This window comes from Passer domesticus, chromosome 2 (genome assembly GCF_036417665.1).
Source record: "Passer domesticus isolate bPasDom1 chromosome 2, bPasDom1.hap1, whole genome shotgun sequence".
In the NCBI taxonomy this organism is placed as follows: Eukaryota; Metazoa; Chordata; class Aves; order Passeriformes; family Passeridae; genus Passer; species Passer domesticus.
In genome coordinates, this window is record NC_087475.1 from 57,655,253 (window position 1) to 57,680,604 (window position 25,352).

Consider the following 25,352-nt stretch of genomic DNA (forward strand, 5'->3'; position numbering starts at 1 on the left):
AGTTGTTTAAAATGCATTATTTAACATAGCATTGTCCTGGAAGTGCACTGTAGTAGTAAAAAACCCCCAACCCATATATCTAGATATGTATGGCAGTTGAGAAAAGCTATTTATAAATTTGACACTTTTATGAAGCCATAGCCACCTATTTTGGCAATTATGAAGTCCAGTGAAAAGAAATGCACTTCTTTTCATATAAAAGAGAACTGAATTGAAGTGCTCCAGATTGGGGACTGCACAGTGAAAAAATTCATTGCAGCTGTTAAAGTAACATCACGATTCTTCAAAGATTTTATTAATATATTCATCACTGGCATTATGATTTTTCTCCTGCCCAAGTGAAAATTAAATTTCTGAGCAAGTTACAGCACTATTTAAAAAGAGACAGGGAGATATACTAAGCTTCAGGAGTAAAACGTCCACCCGAGCTAGCTGCAAATATAAGCCTTCTACAAATCATTAATAAAAGTAATAGTTGTTCATACATGATTGCCTCATTATAATAGTGACATTCCAATTAATTGTTTCAGCACCTTTGAAATTGAACAAATTTTCTTTTGACGTTCTTTATTGTGGCCTTTATATTCTCTTGTAAAAGAGAAAAATCCTGATCTGCTTGAAAAGAAAACAAGTAGGAAGTTTGCAGGTCCCAGTTTTTCAAGTAAGGTAGTGGATTTTCTCTTTCAGAAGAAATCATAGGGAGTATAAATCATATTTTACTCAACTAAAAGCAATCATGTATTTTTCAGCATCTGAACATATCCCAGATTTGTGTGTTTCCCATATCAAGTGCAGTTCTTTAATAACTGTTTGGTATTTGACTTTTGTAGGAAAATTGTAAGCTATGCAATATGCATTAGAGATGTATCATTACAAAGCTGAACCTTTACACCTAAGCAATATGATTTGGTGTTCCTTTTCAGATAGGTTTTGAAAATAGTTAGAAAATAAAAATAATTAATTAGGTGCAATAAAATAGAAGTTTATTTGGCTTCCAGTTTGAGCCTAGTGCTTTCCTGCACACATTTGGATGTGCAGGACACTAACACACTGACTTTTTTAAAGGGAATTATTTGAAGTGTCTTAAACATGGCTTTCTTCACACAGTTTCTCTTGGCAAACAGTACAAATAAATATTTGAACTGTCAATGTGCAATATCAGCAGCCCATTTCAACATCCAGATATTTATACAATAACCAAAGGTACATTTAGTATTGGTTTCAGTAAAAGCCCTGATTAAAGACGGATGCAGATTTGGAATTTGGTCCAAATTCCTAGACAGACAATATGCAAAATGAAGACCACAGTGATGGTAGCAGCAGTATACAAATCTTGAAAAAGGTGACTATATATTAATAACTGCTGTAGCTTAATAAATTATAGTTCACTCAATTTCTCCACAAAATGTGAAAATCAGCATAGCTAGTTATCTTCTGCCATATTCCTCTTTCTCTTATTCCTCAGCATATTTGAATCTCCTCTTCTTATGATGCTGCAGAAGTGATCAACTAAGGTCAAGACTGTTCATAGTTTCACAGAATCATAGTAGTAAGACTATGCTTCAAGATACAACTTTCTCATTCATTCCAATTACATGTATGCATTGTAGATTACAATGAAAAGCATTTATAAAATAAGAAATGTTGGATTCAGCTCCCTTGCCCACATCAGTAAATGACCAGTGATTATTTTTTCCTGATCACACGATCACTGAGATTTTTCACTAAAAAAAAAGTGCTCCTTTCAGCACAAAAGATAGATAATGTTCAAAAAGTGAGCAGATGCTAGTTTTTTTACTTTTATCCACAGGATTTGATGTGTGGCCCCAGGCCCTATTTGCTGCACACTATTCAAATGTCATTCTGAAGACTGAATTATTACTTTCTGCATGGGTATTCCCTGTGGCATCTATTATTATTGTATCTGAATACTTCACAAAGGAGCAGTTAACTATCCTCCACTTTACCTCCGTGTGCTTTCTATACAGCCGAGCCACTAGTGAACTCCTCAGCAGTGTTTAATATCTTCATCAATGGCTTGAGCAATGGGGCAGAAAAAATCTTTGTGAGCTTCTCAGATGACACCAGACAAGGTAAAACAGTTGGTGCTCTGGAGGGCAGGACTGCGCCATCTCCACAGCCTGGAGGGATGAGCAAGCTGGAACCTCGGCACACAAGGCAAAAGTGAATTAATGTCCTTCTCCTGGGATGGAATAAGCCCATGCATGCTGGGCCTGAGGGGACAGCCAGCAGCTCTGCAGAATAGCACTGGTGGAGGAGGTGCAGTCTTTGTGAACAAATAGAACACAAATAAGCAACAAGGCCTCCTGGAGATGAAGGATAGCCACATACTAGGATACATTAGCAAGACGATAGCCAGGAAATCAAGGGAAGAGTTTTTTTATCTTGTACTCCAGCCTTCTGAGGTTTGGAGTACTTTGTCCAGCTTTAAGATCCTTGGCATAAAACAAGCATTGACAAACTGGAAAGGATCCATTTCAGAGTTACTAAGATGCCTGTCTAGGTCACCTAGTGACTGGGGGTGCAGAACACTTCATATACAGAAAGAGCCACAGGAAGATTTGCTTGCTTAGCCTGGAGAAGTGAATGTTAAGTATGAATCCCGTTGCTGCTTTTAGTTTCTAAAAGGGCAATTATAGAGAAGCAGAAGAGCACAGTAAAGGACAAGAGGCAATAGTCACAGTCTGCAGCGATGGGAATTCTGGCTAGATAAGCTGGATAATATTCTTCAGTGTGAGGTCTGCTGGGCACTCTAAAATGTGACTGGAAAAGCTATTGGAAACTGTCTCTTGAAAGATTTTAAAATCTGAATTGTTTTATAATTTTGTGATTTCTAAATAATTTTCCATCACTACTGCATAGAAAGGAATGCCATAGAAAGGAATGTTCTTTAGGGAGACGAAAAGGAAGAAACTTGTCTTTGCAGACTTGTAATGAGACCAGTTCTCTGGAGAGGAAAACATCTTATTTTACTTCTCATGAAGATTGCTCTACTATGATATTACTGGAAATTACATAAACCACAATATCCTTGGATAGAAGTTGCAGAAAATGAATGTGGAGAGTATTCAAAATAAAATGCAGGTAAATTTCTGTGTTAAAATTCCCTTATTTTAAGCCATTTTCATTTGGATAAGAGCTGCTACCTCTCACAAGGTAAACAAATTTTTGACAAGTACCCCCCAAAGTAATTTGTTTCTTTTTGTTTTGCAGATAATTTTTCACTAGTTGAATTTTATGCACGTCAGTTTCAAAGTCATCGGTTCTGTGAAGTTCATAAGTTGATAAAACATTTATTAGGATTATGCTGGAGATATTTTTATTAAGGTTAGAAGTATTTAAAGAGCAATCAGTGCAGAACTCTAAACAATAATAAATTATTTTTTAAAGGTATGAAAGAGATGCTTTCTTTAGAGCAAATAGAGTAAATCTTTCAATCTTTGCCAATCTAATATGGTGTTTTAAACTCATAGTTTCATAATAATGAAATAAGATTCATTTTCTAACATAATTTTGAAATGGCCAGCACAAATATATAAAGATTTACAGCAATATATGACTGGGGCCAGCTGTAGTCAAATATCACATTACAGGACTGCAGAGAGGATGCTGGTGAAGGAATTCCACTCCCAGGTTATCCATACTGTCTCCCATAAGGTGCTTACCAGAGGAAAGAGGAGGAACAACCCCAGGCACCAATATATACTGGTTCATCTGGAAAGATATACAGCTATATACAGCTCATCTGGAAAGCTTCTTTGCAGAACAGGGCTTATGGTTCCTGGGGGACAGTATGTTGAACATGACCCAGAAGCGTGATCTTGCAGTAATGAAGGGTGCCAGTGTTCTGGGTTGCATAAAAGAGCATTGCAGCAGGAGAAGAGAGGTGATCCTTTCCCCCTGTTCAGGCCTGGTTAGGACACAGCTGGGAGTCTGAATGAAGGTTATAAACTGTGGCTGACCTCACTTGGTCTGTTCAGCCTGGAAAAGAGGAGACTGAGGACTGAGGGGAGACCTCGTTGCAGTTATAATTTCCTTGTGAGGGGAAGAGGAGGGGAAGGCACTGGTCTTTGCCCCGTGGTGATAGTGACAGGACCTGAAGGAATGGCCTGAAGTTGTGTCAAGGGAGGCTTAGGTTGGATATTAGAAAAAGGTTTTACCCCTGGAGGGCAGTTAAGCTCTGGAAAGGCTGTCCAGGGAAATGGTCACAGCACCAAGCTAAATAGTGTTCAAGAAGCATTTGGGAATGCTCTCAGGCAGATGACATGATTTTTGGGGTTGTGCTGTGCAAGACCATGAGCTGGACTGGATACTTGTGGTTCCTTTCCAAATCAAGATATTTTGAGATTCTATGATTCTTTGATACTGTGTCTCATTCTGGGCTTCCCCGTACTAAAAGGACAAGGGCATACTGGAGAGAATCCAGGAGAGAGTGACAAGGATGATTAAAGAACTGGAGTATCACTCTTATGATGAAAGGTTGAGGAAGTTGGGACTGCTTAGCTTAAAGAAGGCTCAGGGGAATCTTATCAGTGTATAAAAATACTTGAGGGCAATCTGTAAGAAGGACAGAACCAGGCTCTTTTCCAATGACAGGACCAGAGGTGAAAGGTGCCAAACTGAAACACTGGAAGCTCAGTCAGAACACCATTAAATACTTTTTTTTTACTGTGACATTGGCTGATCATTAGCACAGGTAGTCCAGGGAGGTTGTGGAGTCTCCTTGGAGACAGTCAAGAGCCACCTTGACATAGTCTTAGGGAGTCTCCTCTAAGTAGCCCTGCTTGAGTATAAGGGCTGGACCAGCTGGTCTTCAGAGGTCCTTTCCACCCTCAGCTCTTCTGTGTATTCTGTATTTCCATTATAATATGGTTGCCCTATTAGAACTGGTCTTACCGTTAGTGTGTTGTGGAAGTATTTAACAATGACACTAATCCAATCACCATAAAATAGTTCTGCTGCATATTTCAAATCCAGGGTCAATCATGGTATACATAAGATATGAGTGTGTATGTATGTTTGGGTGTGAGAAATCATATCCAAGTGCTGAGGCTCAGCGACAGGGGCTGGATCTAGATCCATGTACCATGATCAGGGAAAGCTGATTCAGAATCTGGATAATCCAAAACCCCTGGGAAGACCCCAGTGTAGTTAAAAAGTCATTGAAGATAAGCAACAAGTTGTTAAGGAAGAATTCAGGAGACAGGAAAAAAGAGCAAGATGAGTAAGCACAGCTTCCATGAAATGGCTCTGTCAGACATCAAACAGATGATAGGTGGGTGCCCACCATGCAAGCTCACACCTCTTCTGTCTAGAGTTTGCTTGAACTTGACTGCTAAGGCAAAACCTTTCTCTGTGGGAACTTTGTTGGAAGAGTTTTGGTGCTTCTTTGAGTTCAAGATCGATATAATGTATTTCTTTATGAACGAAGGTACTGTGACATTCAAAAGCAATAAATTCTGTTCTTTATTTATTTCAGTCAGTAATTTCAGGATCCCCAAATAAAAAATTAAACCCACCCTCAAGCTGAGCTTAGCCATGCATTATCCAGTTTCCTTTCTACCCTTATTCTTCTAATTCATCTCTTTTATCTAATATGCTGCATTTGCCAAATTTGAAGCATGTCTCAACATTTCTGCAGAAACTCAACTTATATTTCTTGTGTCTGTAGTAATGGGAAATACTTTGCTAGAAAAAAAAGTGGATCCATATCTACATTTTATGATGTGCTTATGAATTATAGGAATGTGTAAAATTTGCCTCCATCATAATAGAAAGGCAAATTTGTCCTCCAAGGTATCCATGTTACCAAGTATTTCATGAAAGTAAAAAAAGAAAAGTCACAAGGGAATTGAAAAAGTACTGAAGTTTTTCCTGCTGGCATATTTTTTAAATCACTTTTGAATTTCCTTAACTTCAAAAGGACAGTCCAATCTGGCCTTTTATTCTGCTGAGTAACCAGACATATTAGCCTTCACAATCTGACCTTTTATCTCCAGAGACCTGTTTCTTGCAAGTATAAAGGTGTTAAAAGAAACCTTCAAGGAACTCAAAAATTTTTTTGGTTCATATTTCATATCTCCAATACAGTTCTTAATTGGTAAAATAGATATTTTTTTATTATTTCTTTCCCTGTCTGAGGTTGTAAGCTAGCAGCATATGAGCTTTATTGTTTCCTTTGAGAAAATGTAATTTTAGTAGTTTGAAGTCTGTCAGGCTCTGTTTGCAGCCCCCTGAGTTTAGTGTTTAACAGGATTTTTCTAATTTTAGATCCTTCTCAAGTCTGTGACCAGCAGGTCCTTTCACTCCTCCCTTCCTTCAATCCAATCCAAAGCTGTATTAACAACTTCAATTTATGCACTTTCAGATGTTTTCTGGGCAATATCTGATTTCCCCCCACATGTAGCTTTTGCATTTTCTCTCTGTGTCCTCTCTCAAAAAGTATATAGGTTCATTAAGGTGCTGTTTATTCTGTAGACGGAGAGATTTCAGGGTATCTAGACAGTGAGTGGGTTCATGGAAGACATCGAGTAGAAGAGAAATCCACTGAGACCTATGAAGGCTTCAGTCACTGCAGGGGACTACACAGACATTTGGTCTGCTCTAGTATGATTGTGATTAGGATCCCACCAAATTAATGTCCCATATATTCAAAGTACTTTATGTGGCGTACCATCAAAGGATGCAGAATTGCATTTAATTGAGAGGGCTGGGGGGGAGTTTAGGTTTCACCTTTGAAGATCACATAAGGAACTGAGCCACAGCAGTATAAAAACAAGTGTTTAATCATAGTGTATGTGACAAGCAGAATGGTCTTTCACATAGGATAGTTTACACAGCTTCCATAGTTTATTTTCCCTCTGGAAAAATATAAGTTTTGTTTTGGCTTTCTAAGTTTTAGCCCTCATAGAGATACCTAGGCAGAGGCACAGATGATGAAGGAACTCATGGGGGAGGACTGGGTTTGCCAGCTGCCACCTGTCCCACAGGGTCTGGGACAGTCCATTGGGGGTCTGCAGCTTTCTTTTTCCTCTCCTCCACAGCCAGCCTGAGCCAGTAGAGAAAGAGGGGACAGGAATATAAAAGACTGCTCCTGTCTTTCTCCTTCTCCCTGGCTACCTCCAAGTCTGAGGAAAGGGACTGGAGGATGAGGGAATGGAACTCTGCAGGCCAGGGGCTGCTGAGGTGTAGTGCTAAGAGAAGGACAACCTGTGCAAGGGCCTTGTAGAAAATGCTGACAGAACCCAAGGGGGCTGATTCTGTCACTGTTTGGCCTACCCAGGCAGTTCCCTAGGCATGGTGGTGGGTCTAGGTGGGCTCAACCTTCAGCTGTTCTACCCTGTGCCCTGTCTCCAAGGAGAGTCTCACCGGGAAGTGTTGAGCCTTGGCTGGCCACTGGTTTGGCCTGGAGTGAAAGCAAGGTGCTGAGTTCAAGAGCAGAGTGATGAGACAGCAAAAAATTCAATCCTTAAGGCTGCCCTTAGGGTTTTATCATCAGTGAGGTTTTTTTTCAGGGTTTTGACAATCCAGTGAACTGGTTTTGGTTGCTGATGAAGCATTTCCTTTCTTTCACACGAGGTAGTACTCTTGCCCGTGTCACAGACTGCTGAAAGCGCTAGACTGATGACACCAGCGAGTAACATTTGTCGATATTACCTGAGCAGGGATTAATTTAAGCTTCCTCATATCACTAAATCTCCTTCTATCACATCTCAATTTAGCTATAATTGATCTCTTCTGTCTCTAAAGAGCATGCTGTAGAATAATCTATATTATATCTGTGTTAAAATACACACCTCTTTTGGTCCTAAGCCCTCCTCCCTAGTTCTCAAAATGTCTTTGTTTACTTCACTAGAGTAGATGTTGAAAAACCCACATTTAAGTTCAGCTGTGGGACTGCTCTCTTTACTACAAGGGCCTTAGTCCTAGCATAAAACAAAAGAATGGTTTGTTCCATAATCAGTAACAGAGGATATATAACACCCCTTTATCATCTTGCTATATTATTTTCTTGACTGCCATGGGTCAAAGTCTCCAAGGGGTATTTTCTTGTGCAACTGCACTAAAATAGAGGTAATTCTACTTGCATCAAGCTACATTTTACATCTCTCAAGTCCTCTCTTGGCATGTATACATGGCAGAATTTATATAACAACATGACTAAGAGAGCCGGCATTTTATCCTACAGAGTTATCTTCAACACTAGTCCCTAATCAAGCATATTGTGTCAGCAGCACTGCAAATTAAAAAGATACATGCTATGTAGGAGGAGACATGAGACCTGGAGCTCTAGCAATAAGCTCCATTTCACATTGCAGTTCTACCCACAACACCAGTTATAAATTTTCTGAACCACTGGCATAAAATAGAGCTAGAAAGGTAAAGAATATTTCATAAATGTCTTCAATAGTATCCAGTGCTGGCCCACATGACCACCAACAATAAAAATAATAGTGGTAAATCATATTTCTGGAAGACTTATTATAAAGCTGCTTCCAACCTTCGGTTCTAAGCAAAATATAATCCTGCACATTGTGTTAGTGTTTTGTTTGGTATATGAGCCACTTTCAGGATGTGTCACTTGGCCAGCATTTTTGCCTTATTGCTAAGAACAGCAACCATGCAAAATAATTTTTTGAAACTTGTATTTCTGTCATTAGAACTTTTATGTGAAAATACCACTACTGCAGTGACAGTGGTGTGGGTTTTTTACAATCTGAATGATATTGCCTGCAACTTCAGGTAATACAACACTCACACTGAAACCTCTAAGGATGTTTACTTTTTTTAAAGTGAGGTGAGGCACCAGGACAGACTTCAAAATTTAAAGAGACCCAGGAGTGAATACACTGAACCCAGGGGCTTTAACTTTTGGCTGCATGAAGAACAAATTCATTGATTTAAAAGATTCAGTGGAATTTGCCTTTTTGAACATTATAAAATAAGTTGAATATTTCAACTAGTTCAACTATTTCTAGCACAAATAGAACTATTACTGCTGTTTAACTCTGTATCTGTAAATACTAAACTCTTGTCCTCTAAAAAAAGCTTTGCATTTTCTCCTTATTTGCTGGGATTGACAGTAATCCCAGACAGAATATTACTGTTTAAACATGACTGATTAAAATCTGGATAAACTTTGGGGTATTTTAAAATACTCATTGTACACATTTTTGTTTAATGTCAGTTTTTAAAAACTTGTTTCTGTAGTGCTATTGTGAGTTACCATTTTTAATCTTTTTCTTACTATTGCTGGCAGTCATGTATAAATAGACATGTTTTGGATTCAGTCAATCTGTGTCACTGCCTTGGAAAGCAAACTTAATGATAGAATGTTTCCATTAATTTATTTTATCTCAAAACTTTTATTGTATTTCCTGCTTACTTTTTACTATTATTTTTCTTTCAGGAAGAAATATGATCAAAATTACATTAGGCTTAGTCCTAAAAGATTTTTGAACACCTATAATTTTATTTTAATTTAGCAGAATCTGACAATGCTTGGCACCATTTATCATGCCCATCAAAGAAGAGACACAGAGGTTTGGCAGAGCAGTTGATTGAGTTTCCTTTTGTTAATGAAAACAATACTGCTGACAGTCCATTAAAAACATTCCATTTCTTTTTAATATTCCTGGAGTAGCAAGAATAAAGCCAGAGGGAAAGCTGAAATTGGAAGAATTGTTTTAGACTTCATTTCTCTCATTTGTGTTTAGACTTATAAGGTACTGGGTCCTCTTGGTATTTTTTTGGTTTTTTATTCTTATACCTGTGACAGAAGATGAAAGGAGGTATGGAAATGCCCCAGAAATTTGCTTTGGACATTTAAAAGCAGCTGCACGCAATTTGTTCTATATAAACCTGTAACCAACATTAAAAAGATACTTTTTAGGTTTTGTTCCCACTGAAAAACAAACCCAAGTGTCCAGATTTACTTATCACATAAGTGTTCAATAAATACATGTTAATACCCTAAAATGTTAATGAAATGTGAACTTTAAAAATAAATCTAAAAAAAAATAGAATATACTTAGACTTTAATTATGTAATGCATTCAGTTTTGAGTCATCGTGATAATTCTTTTTTTTTTTAAGGGGGATTCTTCAGTTGCTGAGAATGGCAACATTTTTCTTTCCCACTGGAAAACTATTATTAATATAGCCTGCACATGGAAGAGACCTTGAGATCAGGTCTATGCAGCAAAAGTGCGTACCTAGAAATTGGCTTTTTGTTTCACACGCCCTCCATTCTCCTCACAGTATTTTAGCAAAAATAGGAGAAGCAACTATATCTTGCTGCTCTATTTGCCAATGATATATATTCTGACATTTAATCCAAAAATAAATTAGGAATTAATTTTGATTTGCTTCACTGTTTTGCTTTTAAAACAAAGGGATCTAATTAAAGGTGCAATATGTAGACTACAGATTAGCCTAAATTATGCCAGTCCAATTGAAAATTGTATGTATAGATGTAACTTTGCCCTATTTCCTCTCAGTCCTCCCACCATATGAACCCTAGAATACATACAGATGATGTTCTGCCCTGTTCTCTCTGATACTGTTTCTCGCAGTCCTAATGCAGTCTTTCCATCTGTGATGGGTACCCAAAATTAATGCACAGCTGAGTGGTAACTTTTGCTAAAAAGATAACCTTGAACTCTGCTTACCTGCCAAACAGCATTCAACAAATCTGTTCCATATCCTCTCCTTTAGTTTTTATTGTCTCTGAATCTTTGCATTTGTATAATGATTTTACAAAATAGAGGAAAAGGAGAGGTTTAATTAGTAGAAACAAAACCTATGTAAAATATTCATGGAGATTCACCAGTTTCAGTTGCCAAAGCCTCGCTCTTGTTTTATTTAAACTTTTTTAATAGCAATAATAAGATTTCAATGCAAATGAACCTATTCTAAATTAAGGCTCACTTCTCAAATACTTACTGCAAATAAGAAGCACACACCCTATCCTCTTACTGGGCTGAATAATAATTTGAAAGCAAAGGTAGAACAGATAAATCAACTCAGATCTAATTTATTCATTAAATATCACATATGATTCTTATTTGTGTTAAAAAGCATAAACAGAGACACGATAAAATTAACAAAATAGCAGAACATTACAATTAAAATCAAAGATAATTGAAATTGCTAAATTGATTATTTTTATTTTTTCTAGAAAGCAGTTAAAAATGTTCCAATTTCTCCCAGGTTTCAGAAAATTAAATAGTGGTTGTTATTTGGGTTCTATTGCTTGGAAGCTTTACCTTTTTTATTTTTCCACCCAGTGGGAATTTGTGTCAAAATCAGAGAATACAGAGAGACTATTTAGTGACTCAGCAGGACTCTTTATTCTTCTTTATGGCTGGGGCAGTTACATTTTTTTCAAAAAACTTCTTAGTTTTTTCTTGAATTAATAACCTACCATGAAGACTGGGAATCTGTTTTTTTGGTTTTTTTTTTTTTTTTTTTGGGTTTTGTTTTGTGTTGTTTGTTTGTGTTTTTTTTTATTTTTATTTTTATTTATTTATTTATTTATTTGTAGGTCTGCCATCCCGTCTTTTGGAAGTTACAGTGATACTACTTGTGGACACAAAGAACCATACCAGAAGTCAGGGTGTTTTAGTACTAGAGGAGAATACAATTTTAAACATCACAGAGTACAGTGTTAATGTAAACAAGCAGGATGTATCAAACAAAACTTCATACAGACACTGTAAATGAAAAAAACTGAGGAAGAAAACTCCCTATAATTTTGTGATGGGCTTGATTGGTTTAAAGCTCTGAAAAAAAAGCTCTGTCCTGAAATAGGGAAATGTGTTCATGATAAATGCTCATGCTGAGATTTTGCCTTCTTGATTATGAGTGGTGCAATACATGAGGAGACATGTACATACATTCAAAATGCAATGTCTGGGGGAAAAAAAATATACTCTATTAAAACGCAGACACAAACTTTATCCTTTAAGGCTGTTCTTAAAATAATTCCTTAGGTTTATTGAATGGAAAAAAATGAAATATTTTTTATTTATACAAAATTTTGTTTCACCTGAATGTGAACTTAAAGAAAAGATCCCAACTTTATGAAGGCTCTGGCATCCCAGGACTTATTTAAAATTTATGGCAATGTGAATTTCTCTGAAGTAAATATTTTAAGTAGAAAATGTATCTCTCCATGAGCACTAGCATTATTCTCTTCATCTCTGTCTCAGCAAAGTGGAAATCTAGCACTTATCAGCAGAACTAGCTTCTGGTTTTCCTGACGTGTTTAATCTTTCAGAAATAAAAAATATTGCTTTTCTTTATACAGGAAGTCTTTTTTCTTTTTCTTTCTCTTTGTGTCTTTTTTTTTTTGTAGAAGTTTACACATGCACATGCACACGCATATTGTTACAGACAATTATTGCTTGAAGAAAAGTGTCATATATAGACAGGATAGGCAACAATCAAATTGATTAATCTCTTACACCTAATTTTTCTTACAAAAATTTTGACTGCAACTGGAAAGACCAGGTTAGGCTACTTTTCTTCTCCCTTATCCTTTAATTTCTTTCTTCTAACAATATCAAATTTTCCATCAGCTATGTTGAAAGCATGAAGTTTTTCCAGCATTTCTCTGCCATTTATGTTAAAGCAAACGTGAATTCATAAATATTTCTTTTCCTTTCTTTTCTTTTCTTTTTAATTTTCATTATCTAGTTTCACTTTGTTTTGCTTGTATTGTACAGGAGAATTCTGTACTCCTGTATTTTAAATTTTTCATACTATTTTTAATAATTCCTCTGATTTCTCCCTTAAAATTTAATTTCAATCTGTGTTATCTACAGCAAACAATTTTTCAGAGGTTACAGTTACTTACAAGTAATTGTAAGATTCCAAGTACTGTGAATCTCTTGCAGTATATAAATTTTTAAGTGTAGCAAATTTTAAAGTTACACATTGAAATGATGCAATTTACAAACTTTCAAGGCTATATTTTAAAACCATGAAGTGTCTTAGAAATATTAAAATCTGTACTCAGACTTTAAATTTGAAGTAGTACCTTAAAATATAACTTGGCACAAGTTTGGTGATATTTTAACACACAGAGACTCCATTATGATCTTCACAAAACTTTAACTGAAATTTTTCTTTACAAGTACCTACTCAAGTCGTATGCCCAAGAAGAACTGTATGTTACCTTGGATTCACCTTACATGAAAAATTTGAAATCTAAGAAAAAACAAGGAACACAGCACTGGAAGGATCTTTGTATTGCATATGCCCTGAGAAAGGAGTGGAATCTAGAACTAAATGTACTGCAGTTTCACAGAAACTTTTATATATAGTTATAACAACAATTCTGTTGAAATTATTGGACACCAATTTGTGAAGAAATCAACCGTCTCTAGGAGAAGTGAGTATTATTAAAATTGGAGCTAACTTTACAGAAAGCTATTATTAATTGCTATCCAAATTGAATTTGATATGGCAGAGTCTGAAATATTAGCTCAAGAAACTACAGAGCATGTCCGCCTATTAATTCATTAGGAGTGCAATTGCCTAAACACTGGCAGAACACTGGCAGAAAAATTGTGGTTAACAGCATACAGCTCGCTGGAGCTACTCAGCACCAGCTTTACAGCATCTCCTTTACATTAAAACAAAGCAATGCTTCATGATGCAGGTCATCGGATCCTCCAGATTCCTCCCAAAATATTTTTAGGGATATAAGTGTAAAAAAATTGATATTTTGTGATGCCTGTTTTGTTTCATTTTACTACAATCAACACTACTACAACACAAAAATCAGAGAGAGTGCTATTAATCTGCCTGGAGGCTGATCGCTACAGTATCAGTGAACCAGTTGCCAAAGACCTTTATGATCAGTAGAGAGACATAGGTGTACACAGGACACACATTCCCACCCTAATTAGGTCAAATGCCTGAAGTAAACCTTAACATGTACATTTGTTTCTCCTCAACAAGAAAATCTAAGGTCATTACATCAGGGATGGATAAGCAGAAACACTTAATATTAAATGGCATAATTGCATTTTACAGTGTATATACATTTCTTTGCATAACTTTTATCTTGTTTGACAGACATTTGCACCCCTCTTTTACAATTACAGTCTAACAGGAAAAACTCTGTAGAAATCAAGGGCCCATGGGCTTCTTTATTCTGAATTTTTTTGAATGTTTCTCCAGTTACAGAAAGTAGAATATATTTAGTGACTTATACTGCGATAGACTGATTTCAAAATTTACAGAAGATACATGTGAATATTTTTGATATAAGCAAGAATTATATAATGCTAGTGAGAAATATTAACAACTGTCTAAATGCCCATCCCTTTGTAGTGCATTTCACTTACCAAAATATATAGGTCTTCAAAAAAGCTATTATGTATGGAAATAACACAGAGGAATTGTTGTCTATTGATTATGCGTTTCTATATCCATGGCATTTTTGGTGGGTTGACCTTGGCTGGACAGTGGGTGCCCACCAGAACCGCTCTCCTCAGCTGGACAGGGGAGAGAAAATCCAATGAAAGGCTTGTGGGTTGAGATAAGGACAGGGAGAGACCACTCACCAATCATAATAATGGGCAAAACAGACTTGACTTGGAGAAATTAGTTTAATTCAAATCAATTAGATCAATTCAAAACTGGAGTAGATTAATGAGAATAAATCCGTTTTCCCCCACCTCTCCCTTTTTCCCTCTCTCATATTCACTTCTGAATTCTCTACCTCCTCACCTTCAGAGTCTCAGGGGTATGGGTAATGGGGCTGAGGTCAGTTCATTGTACATTGTCTCTGCCGCTCCTTCATCCTCAGCAGGAGGACTCCTTACACTCATTCCCTGCTCCAGTGTGGGATCCCTTTCATGGGAGACAGTCCTCCATGAACCTCTCCAACACAAGTAATTCCTACAGGCTGTAGTTAACAGACTGCTCTATTGGGTTCACAAACCTTTCCATAGGGTGCAGTCCTTCAGGAACAGCCTGCTCCAGGATGAGTCTCTCACAGAGTCACAGGTTCTGCCAGAATCCTGCTTCAGGGTGGACTTCCCATGGGGTCACAGACTATTTCTGGCCTCCATGCGCTCCAGTGTGGGGTCCTCCACAGGCTGTAGGTGGATATCTGTTCTACCCCAAACTATGGGTTTCAGGGGCACAGCTTGTTTCAATATGGTCTTCATCACAGGCTGTAGGGGAATTGCTGCTCTGGTGCCTGGATCACCTCCTCTCTGTCTGTCTTCAATGACCTGGGTGTCTGCAGGGCTGTTTCTTTTGTGCGTTCACTGGCAGCTGTTTTTCTGCAGTTTCCCACTCTTAACTTTGTTATCTCAGGTGTTACCACCATTGCTGACAGGCTTGGTCTTGGCCAAGGGGGTTCATCTTGGAGTCAACTGGCATTGACACTCTCAGATATAGGGGGAAGATTTTAGCAGCTTCTCACAGAAACAACCCTGGTGGACCCTGCTAACAAAAGCTTGCCATATAAATCCAACACAGTATTTCACCATAACATAAGGAGGGAAGGTTACTAACGATCTTGTAATACACATGCATTTATAGATAAAATATGATTTTCTTCTCTGCTGGTTTTGGATAGGATAGAGTTAATTTTATCTGCAATAGTTAGCATAGGGCTATGCTTTGTTCTGACAACAGTGATGGTAGAGATAGAGATGTTTTAGCTATTGCTGAGCAGTGCTTACACAGAGCCAAGGCCTTCTCTTCCTCTCACCCCCCCCATCAAGAAGGTTGGGGTGAACAGTGCTGGGAAGGGACACAGCCAGAACAGCTGATCCCAACAGAACAAAGGGTTATTCCAGACTGTATCACATAATGCTCAAAATATAAAGCTGAGGGAAGGAGAGTGGGACATTTGATATGATTGTCTTTCCACACCACCATTACGTGTTATAGAGCCTTGCTTTACTGAAAATGGCTGAACACCTGCCTGCACATGGGAAATGGTGAATTAATTCCTTGTTTTGTTTGTGCATGCAGCTTTGCTTTACCTATCTTTATCTGAACCTCTGAGTTTTCTTGCTTTTCTGATACTCTTCTGCAGGTAGAGGTGTGAATGAGTGATGCTTAGTTGCCAGCTGGAGTTAAACCACAACAACCTGCAAGACAAAAATAATACAAATATTTCATTTGCTGTGTAAGAGATTACATGCCTGATATATTCTGGAAGGTGAAGTGGTGGCTAAAATGGACTGTTCCTTGAATAAAATTCCTTACTGTATTCCTTACTGAATAAAGTAAGATACTGGCATAGCAGTACTGCAAACTGGAATACTGGAGCTTTAGCATGACTTTTTTCCAAATAATTTTAGCCCTTTCTCTGAATATAACTTAGAAATTACAGTCTAAATCCAACAAAAGATACTACATATGAATTATCAAGTGGAAAGTTATGAAACAGTATAGTATTGCACATTTATATTAGGAACAGAAATTTCATGTTTCTGGTTCTCTTGATGGAACTATGCCAAATTCATGAAAGTGTGATAATTTCCAAGGTGGCAGAAGAAGCATAACAGTTGAATGAATCTGAAATTACTCTTATAGAAAAAGATCTGTAGAATTAAATAGAGAATAATCACCTTTCTCCAGGAGCTTTAAGCCTCTCTATAGCAAGGATGTAATTCTCTATTAAATTCTATAGACTGGATTAAACCTTGAACAGAAAGAATCTAATTTCTTGTTAAATTTCTTAACTTTGTAGAGGAATTTTTTATAACTGTATTTCATTCTACAGAACCTATAGAAATGGATTTTCCACTTCACTAGGCCTTCTGCAAACTGTATTTCCTGACTTTAAAAGATAGCAAAGATCATCTTTTGTGAAAAGGAGCATTTATGCTTACACAGACCAAGCTAGTCTCTCTTCCTAGTGTCAAAGGGTGAAAGGAGTATATGACAGCATGTTGAGATCTTCTGCAGAGGGAGGAGAGAGTACTCCTCACACAGTGGAACCAAAGCCCTTTATCTGTAATCTCCACAAGCGAAGGCATGTAGATCACAAAGAGGACTAAAACTTCTGCTGTTCTTAGGACCATGGTTTCCACTAGTAATATATATGTCTAGCTGTGCTTGAGTCTAATGGGTATTTCTGGTGAAAGATTTCAGTCTGCAGCTATCTGTTGACACACAAGTTTAACCTACACCAGCTGGTGTGCATTTTGTCGTCTGGATGGTTCTCCAGACTCCTCTGACTGTACTGATGAGAACAGGATAAATACTTCTGTCTCTGAGGTTGCAAAGGCAGCTAGGCAACTAGGAAGACTCATATGATGTAAGACCTATGGTTGACATATGTCCTTCCAAAAGGCCAGGAAAAAAAATCATAGAGAAACTTAAATGATGCTGGTCCTTATGTTGAATGAAGCCATAGATTTCCATAGAATAGAGTTCAGCTAGCTCACTGATGTTCATATCTCTGGTGATAGACAGCTAACTCTGGTCTTCTCAACCTGTAAGATTAAATTCCACTACTTTGTCTTATAAGGGACTGTTCAGTTGCCTAAACTTAACTGTGGAGTGCCCTTCAGAATTTTCTAGGATATATGGTAGATAACTGAGGCTGGGAGATTTGGATCAAAAGAAACAAGAGATCTACGCTCTTCTGGTCCAGCAGCTAGAAACCCAAGGGAATACCCCAGAGTCTGTGTTTAGGTCACTGCCAATGTTAGGCAGATGTGCTGAAACTGTATAATAAAGTTTATGTCATAGAGTCTAAGTATATTTCAAGTTTTGTTTTATTTCTAGGTGTGTGGAAGAATTTTACAGTATATAGCAGAAGAATATGTAAAAGAGATCTTTACTAAAGTCTTCTGGAGCAACCATCACTTGCCTGAGATTAAATTCAGAGGTTCAAGTGTCCCTCCTGTGTTCCCAGCTAAAGAAATTATTTATTTTTCATTTGAAAGTCTGTGCTTTTTAATGTGAAGAATATTGATCAACCTGTGCTATCAGTCCTTTGGTTAGCATTTATATATGGCTAGGTTAACCATTTTCTACTTTCTAAAGTCTTAGTCAACCATGTTCATATAGCTTTCCCAATATTTTTCTTAACAGATCACTTTTGAAATGTCAGTTCTTCATACCAAAAATTCCATACTAAGAAATATACTAAGAAATTAATCCTGTCTCAAATTTCCATGTGTGTATGTTTGTAAATGCTTTGAGGCCTCACACCAGTTCTGCAAAACAGCTTCAGAAAGCCCAGAGGAACCATTATAGTAGTGGGGTGCAGTGTCAGTCCAAAAGTGCTCTGGCCATGTTGCTTCAAAAAGCCTGAGAATATGGACAATGCACTCAGGAAAATTTCTGGATAACATGTTAAGCCAGCTGGTTTGAGGCTTGGTGTTGCATTTTATTTTGGCAACAAGCATTATATAGATTTTATTAAAAATAATGACAGCAAGCAGATGGTCACTCTTCATGGAATTATACTGAAGACGTTTGTTAATTTGTTTTCTTTGAATGAATTGCAATTAACTAACGTTTAAAAATCATGTAATGTCTTAAAAAGTGAAGAAATTTTAATTATGTTCTTGTCAGTTTGTTTAGTAAGAATTTTTCACCTAAAGAAATGAAGAAACCAAAGCACAAATATGTTTCCAAATATTTTGGACATCATGTATGGCTAACAGTGATTTAAACTGTGTGTGGAAAAACAGTGTAATAAAACATATTAATAGTGTTTGAAAGATTATTTTTTTTCAGGAATAAAACCACAGTGTTCAGTAAGGAAATATGCAGACATATGTAAAAGCTTTAATCTCATGAAAAGCTTTATCTGGACAGAATACATTGGTCTTATGTTGTTTTTAGGGTAAATAACCTCTATAAATACAAATATTTTTAATCATGATGAAGGGCAAGCTGGTAACAAAAGGTTATTGAGAAAGACCAGTGAAAAATCCCATTTTATGCATCCATCTTGAGCATCCCATGAGCAGGTCTCTCCACTTATTTCCCTGCAGTGTGCCATTAATGCCTCATCGTGAATTTCTCTGTCAGGTTGAATCCTATTGACTTCAGTTTTATCTGATTGAAGAGTGTAATATGTGGTTTTTTACTTGCGTGAAGAGTAAATACGTTTTAAAAGAGACCTTCGTATCTAAATTATTTATGATATTGTACCATCAACCATTTCTGTGAAACCCCACTGAAATTTTGTGAAAGCACACCAGATGTGTTCTTCCTTCCCTTCAGAAATGTGTCCCAAACAAAGAATGGCTGTGTGGGGCAGCATCTGGAGTTAGTCCATTAGTTTGAGAGGCAAAAAACCACGCTGCAGAGCTAGAGATTCCCCCTCTCCTGATGGCTCCTCTGAGTGGTCTGTGAATTTCTCTGTAGTGGAAAATAGAACTTACTTTTAATTTCATTCTGCCAAAAAATGGAGATTATGGATTTGAAATTCAGATCATGCAGTGCTGTTTTTGCATTTTTTATGTTATTAAACTACCAGAATATTAGCACTGCAAAGTCAAGCACTTAAATTATCGAATGCATTATTTAAGGTCCCTAAGCAATCTTAAATCTGCCTCTCTTTCTGTATACCCTTTTGATGTGAGACCACAATATATTTTTCAGGTTGTTCCCCTGCTTCATTTGTCACGAAACTAGATATTGTTGGACTACCTAAAAGAGTCATAGAACTGTAGAATGGCCTGAATTGGAAGGGATCTTAAAAATCATCTAGTTCCAAGATCCCTGCCACGGGCAGGGGTGCCATTCACTAGACCGGGTTGCTCAGGGTAAAACTGACCTAATCTTGAACAATTCCAGGGATGGGGCATCCACTTCTCTGGGCAGTTTCTCAGACTGGAAAAACAATGGGGTTTTGCCTATAAGAACTTCTACCTTCTTTGCGTGTTTGTACTGAATTTGTCAGGAAACTAAGGAGATAAACAAGTTTTTTCTTGTGGTTAATGCAGTAAAATGTCACCCTGGACATATGCCTGCCACAAATGCCCTAAACTGAAAAATGATCCAATAAATGTTGATCTTCACTGCCTATTCCATTAGAAATATGAAATACTTCTAATTTGCTTCGAATAATCTTCCTTTACTGACAATGGAAATTAATAGATATTACTAGATTGCCGCCTTGACCTCTGTGTTCTCCATCTTGAAAATTACTGGAGAAATCCTAACAGCTACAGATTTCAAGTAAAATTGAAGTAAGCTGCCTTTTGATCAAAGAAAACCTGCTTCCAGATGCTTCATATGTAGCACAAGTATTAACAGTGAGTTATGCTATGCAGTGTGAATGTATCAGCTTAGTTCTCGAAACTGGCAGGCAAAAAGAGAAGTCTTTCCAATTTCAGGCCTCCATACACTTTATTAACATGAGCACTCATTGGCTTGGACTGGCATCAGCTCAAGAGTCTCTGCACAAGGTGATATTCCCAGTAGTGCAGTGTAGGATATGTGCTGGCAAGTCAAAAATCTCGTTTGCGCTTTGTGGTGAAGCTGAACAATAGCAAATTTTTTTATTTTGGAGAATGTTATTTCAAATTTCTGAAACACAGGAACAATGTCCAAAAGAAGATTAAAGGGACTCATGCATGATAAATCTGATTTGGGGATACATACGTAAGGAGTCAAATAAAAATGGCATTCAGTAGTTATGAGTTTAGAGCTAAATCCCATGTCCAGAAAAAGTCAGATTGTGGATCATTGTAAGTATTTATTCAGGTAATTTCCTGTGTCCTTCTGGTTAATTAAAGGATGTAGGAGTTTAATAACAATAAAACAAAAATCTGTACGTACAAGAACATAAATAACTAATGTTACTTGATCTATGTTTATCAGAAGTTTAGCATATAGTGACATGACTTTGATAGCTTGAATATCTAGGGTAAGAAAAAAAGGAAAAAAGTTCCTAAGTTGTTATGTATAGCTTGGCTCTAATGGTTGCAACTATTTTTATCAGCTGAGGATTTATTTTCTCTTATTACTCTATTATCATATGACATAAATCCTACAGACCAAACTATATAATGATACACATTGCTTATGCTGTGTATTTGAGAGAATATAAAAATAAGGAAGAAAGTTTTAGAAATATTTTAGCTCTTTTCTTTTTTTATTATTACTATTTTTCATGCCCTTCTACTTTGAGCCAGGTTGGCTTCTTTACCATGCCCTCCAGATCACGGGATATGCAAGGAGAGGAAAATGGTAGCTAATAAATTTTTGAAACCTCTAAAAATTACCTTCTGTAAAATAGCTTTTCTATATATTATAATGTCACTATTTTATGGCCTGATGTTGCCTGACCTTCCATTATGAGAAGCTGAGGCCCTTCTTCAGTGGTGTGAAGCTCACATTTATAGCCTTGTGTGGCTGTAAGATATTGGCCCCTAAACATGTTATTTATGGCTAAGAGAAAATTTCCTGTTCTGAGGCTCAGTATTATTTGAATGCATAGAAAGGGAAATAGGGGAATCACGATTTTTGTGTTTGTGTCTGACAATATATACTTCAGAAATAGATTTAAAACTAAATATAAAAATCTGACACTAAAAGCCCCAACTTATCATTGACTACCAGGATTTTATTCCATCATGTGGATACTTTACCATGGCTCTGTGCGGCAATACAGCACTTGCTGTAGTAGAAGTCACTTTCAAATAATCTTAAAGAATTTATCCCAACATCTATAATGATTTAATAAAGATTGTAATGAAATAGAGTGAAAGAAGTAGCAGACCTTAACTAGGTAATTTTGCAAAGTGATGTGTATTTAAGGCTGTTAAATTAAGTTTACTTTAGGAAAAAAAGTCACTAGTTTTCCAAAATCCACAAAGCTATAGTATCAATGTTCATCAGAAAAGTGTCCAGTTCTCTGTGTTTTTATTGTAAGCCAAAAATTATTTATTTTTGATATTTGAAGGATGTATTTCTTCAAAATGTTTCAGTGATAGTACTGGAAATCTTTAATTTTGAATGGCTATGCGTTTTTTTAAAGGATTTGCCATTCTTGGTTATTAACCCTCAGTGCTAACAAACTCAGGAGAGTAAACATCTGCTACTGCTTCCAATTTAGTCTGTTACCAGTCTCCAAATTTACACTGTTGGAAGAGGAATTTAATCTTTCAGTGCAAAAGTTGTGCACATACTTTATTTGGTTAAAAAAAAGGAAATCCCCTGGCTTTATTGGAATTCTGCTTGCAGTTTGAAAGCCTGATTTTTATTTTCACAGTTCAGAGAAGATGACAAACAAATATAATGTGGGGAGGATTGAAAAAGCAGTTAGAGACCAATGATTTCTTTTGTTTGGTACTTTATTTGCAACCATAAAATTTGTACTGTGTTCTTGAGCCATACTATGATGCAAATTGATGTTTACCACATCTGTATGGGAAAGAGCTGATACCGTGTTTGAACACTGGATTCTTAGAGCATACGTTTCTAAATTCAGTGACATTAGATTGCATGTTTTCAAGTGCTTACTCAGGCTTGAAAATCTTTTTCTACTTAGTAAAATCTTGTGTTTTGAAGTGCTGCTGGAGCTGCACAGGAGTTTTATCTGGAGTATAAATCATGAAAGATCTCAATATTGAGTCTCAGAGGTTTTAAGTATATTAACATTCCAATAGAATGCTAAAGATGTTGTTTTGCTATCAAGAACTTGATGTAACTTGACCTTATAATAGGAAAATGGGGTTTTTCTATTCAGGATTTCTAAATGCAGTATCAGGGCAGATGTGTGAAGAAAAAACCCCATCACAATGTTTTAAACACCTCTTACAGTAATTGCATTTGCAGTGCTAGAAAAGAAGTTGTATTTAAGTATTTCTTTTAGGAAATCCAAATTAAGTACTCCTATTTCTCCTTGTCATATCTCGCACAGCTACATTGTATTAGGCTCTTCCTTTAGAAATATTGCAGAGGAATGAACATTTTGTGAAGGAATTCCTGAGCGCTTCAGTGCAGTTAATTTAAGGGAAGATTAATAGAAATTTCAGCTGAACACAAAGGAAGCCCAAAAACCTTGAGTCAGTTGCTTAAAAATTGCTTTTTCTTGATTGCAGAAGACTGTATTGCTATTTTTTGAAAAAAAAATCCAGTATGTTTCTTCGGTATGATAAATCCTCCTCTACAGCCTAAGTACTTTAATATTGCCTAGATATCTTCCAGTTGAAATCTTGGGTAGTTATTCACATTCCGGTTTTGATGAATGTAAAACAGGAATATTAGTAAACAATAATGAATTAGATGGATAGATCCTAAATACAGGAGGTGAGGAAACTGCAAAGCAGTAGTTGTTCTCAGGTTACAGACTACCTAAGGAACAATTTCATGTGCAAAAAAAAAAGAAATAAATGACTGATACACCAGAAGGCTAAAGATATGTCACACACTAAAATAGAAATTATGAGCAATTTTATTGCTAGAAATTTGAAAGTTTGCTTTAAGTATACTTCTACCTCAAAAACACTCCAAAGTTTTGAGAAGCAAAAGGCTTTTGGGTACTGCTTTCATTTGTTTCTTTTCCTTTTTCTTCCTCTTCTGTCACAAGGGCAAGAACAGCTGACTCTCAGGGTCATGGCAAATTGATTTTGTGTTGTACACTTAGAAGGAGATTTCGAAAGTTTTGCTTTACTATAACTTGTTCTCAAACATTTCCATTTTTATTATTGATTCTAATTTTTTTTCTTTTCTGTGAAATGCTGTAGGAACAAAATACATTATTTTCATGGAGCAAAAGTATAATCCTGTATGGAATACCTGTGAGCATTTTGGTGTTGTACATCAAATTCAAAACAAACCAGACTAAAAACTCCAATGCATTAGAAAAGAACTACAATGACTATTGTGTGTGTTTTTTTGTTAACTGTAACAGATTTTGTGCTTTAAAGGGCATGACCCTCGATATAGGAGGTGGAGGCTAGAGGACAGAGAGCTAATAGTGGGATTAATGTAGATTTTATTTATAATCCCTCCTGTGTTTATATGCTTTTATCCACTGTTAGTGTGGAAACAAGACAAATCCTCTTTTAATTCTTGTTATTAATGAAGCTTTGTCCAAAAGCTTTATTGTGTCTTCAGTGAAAGCCTCATGCTTGGGAAATGCATAAGCTTACTATTTCAGCTGGAGGACTTAGAGGTATTATTCCCCAGGGACTTGCAGTAACATCTCAGGTTCAAGAGAGACGTTGTGGGAGCACATCTGCTGGTGCACCACATCATGTCACATTCCCTTCTGACACAGAAGGACCATGGCTGTGAATGTGAATGTGGAGGGCAGTGCTTGCCACCAGCTCCATTCTGCCATTCCCTCCCGGATCCTGACAATTGTTACAGAGTTGTGCTGAGCAGCACCAGCTTGCTCTGAAGAGTGCACAGGACAGTGAGCATTAGTCCAACTATTTTTTGGCTCATTTATGGATGGTTAACATGATAATGCCTGAACTCAGAAGAGAGGAATGTTGTGAATGGCTGTTGTGAACGGCATGAGGAAAGGGGTGAAGAGTGCAATAATTTCACAAAAGTTAACAATTCCTATTTTGTACCTTCTTGGCCAGAGCTGCTTTGCTGAAATATCCTTTATCAAATTTAACAAAACGCCATCCCAAGCTTAGTTGAATATTGCGCAAAATCCCTTGCCATACTTTATGGTTGGAAGTATTTGGTTCAAGGGCTCACAAGGTTTGGTTCAAGATTCACATCATCGTTACTTATGGCATTCCTTAGAAGGTACTTTTGAGCATTTTTTCATTATCCATACTTTTGTAACATGCCTTTTTTCTTTGTTGAGTATACAGCTGCTGAATACTCAACTTAGTGAGACTATTTTGTCAAGGTAAAGGCTTGCTATTAGCTGTCCAAATTTTCGTGATCGATAAAGAGACATAGCTAATATAAACTGAATAGCTTTTGGTTTTGTTCTTTATTGACAACCTCAGTACAGGATTTCTTTGGTCAGAAATGTCTGTCTCTGAGTCCAAACCAATCCATTTTGAAGGCTAAGTTATAATCAAATCTTTTATTATCTTTGTTCTGTTGATGTTCTATCAGATAATGTGCTGTTGGGAGCTTGTCCCCGACCAAAGTACAACGTTAATAAATAGACTATCTGTGCTTCCAGTGGTTTGAGGCAGCATCGTGGAGTGTGCAGGCTGAGCCACAAAAGGAATGTGGTAAAGAAAAAAACACCCAAATACTCACAAGATTATAACAAGAATGACTCAAATTATGAGGGAGAGAAATCTTATGAAGGTTTTCTTGATGAAATTACTTTCTTCACTGCATGAAAATTAGAGAATCCCTAGATCCAAGCCCCTTTAATACCCCAAAAAAGACTCTTGCCAC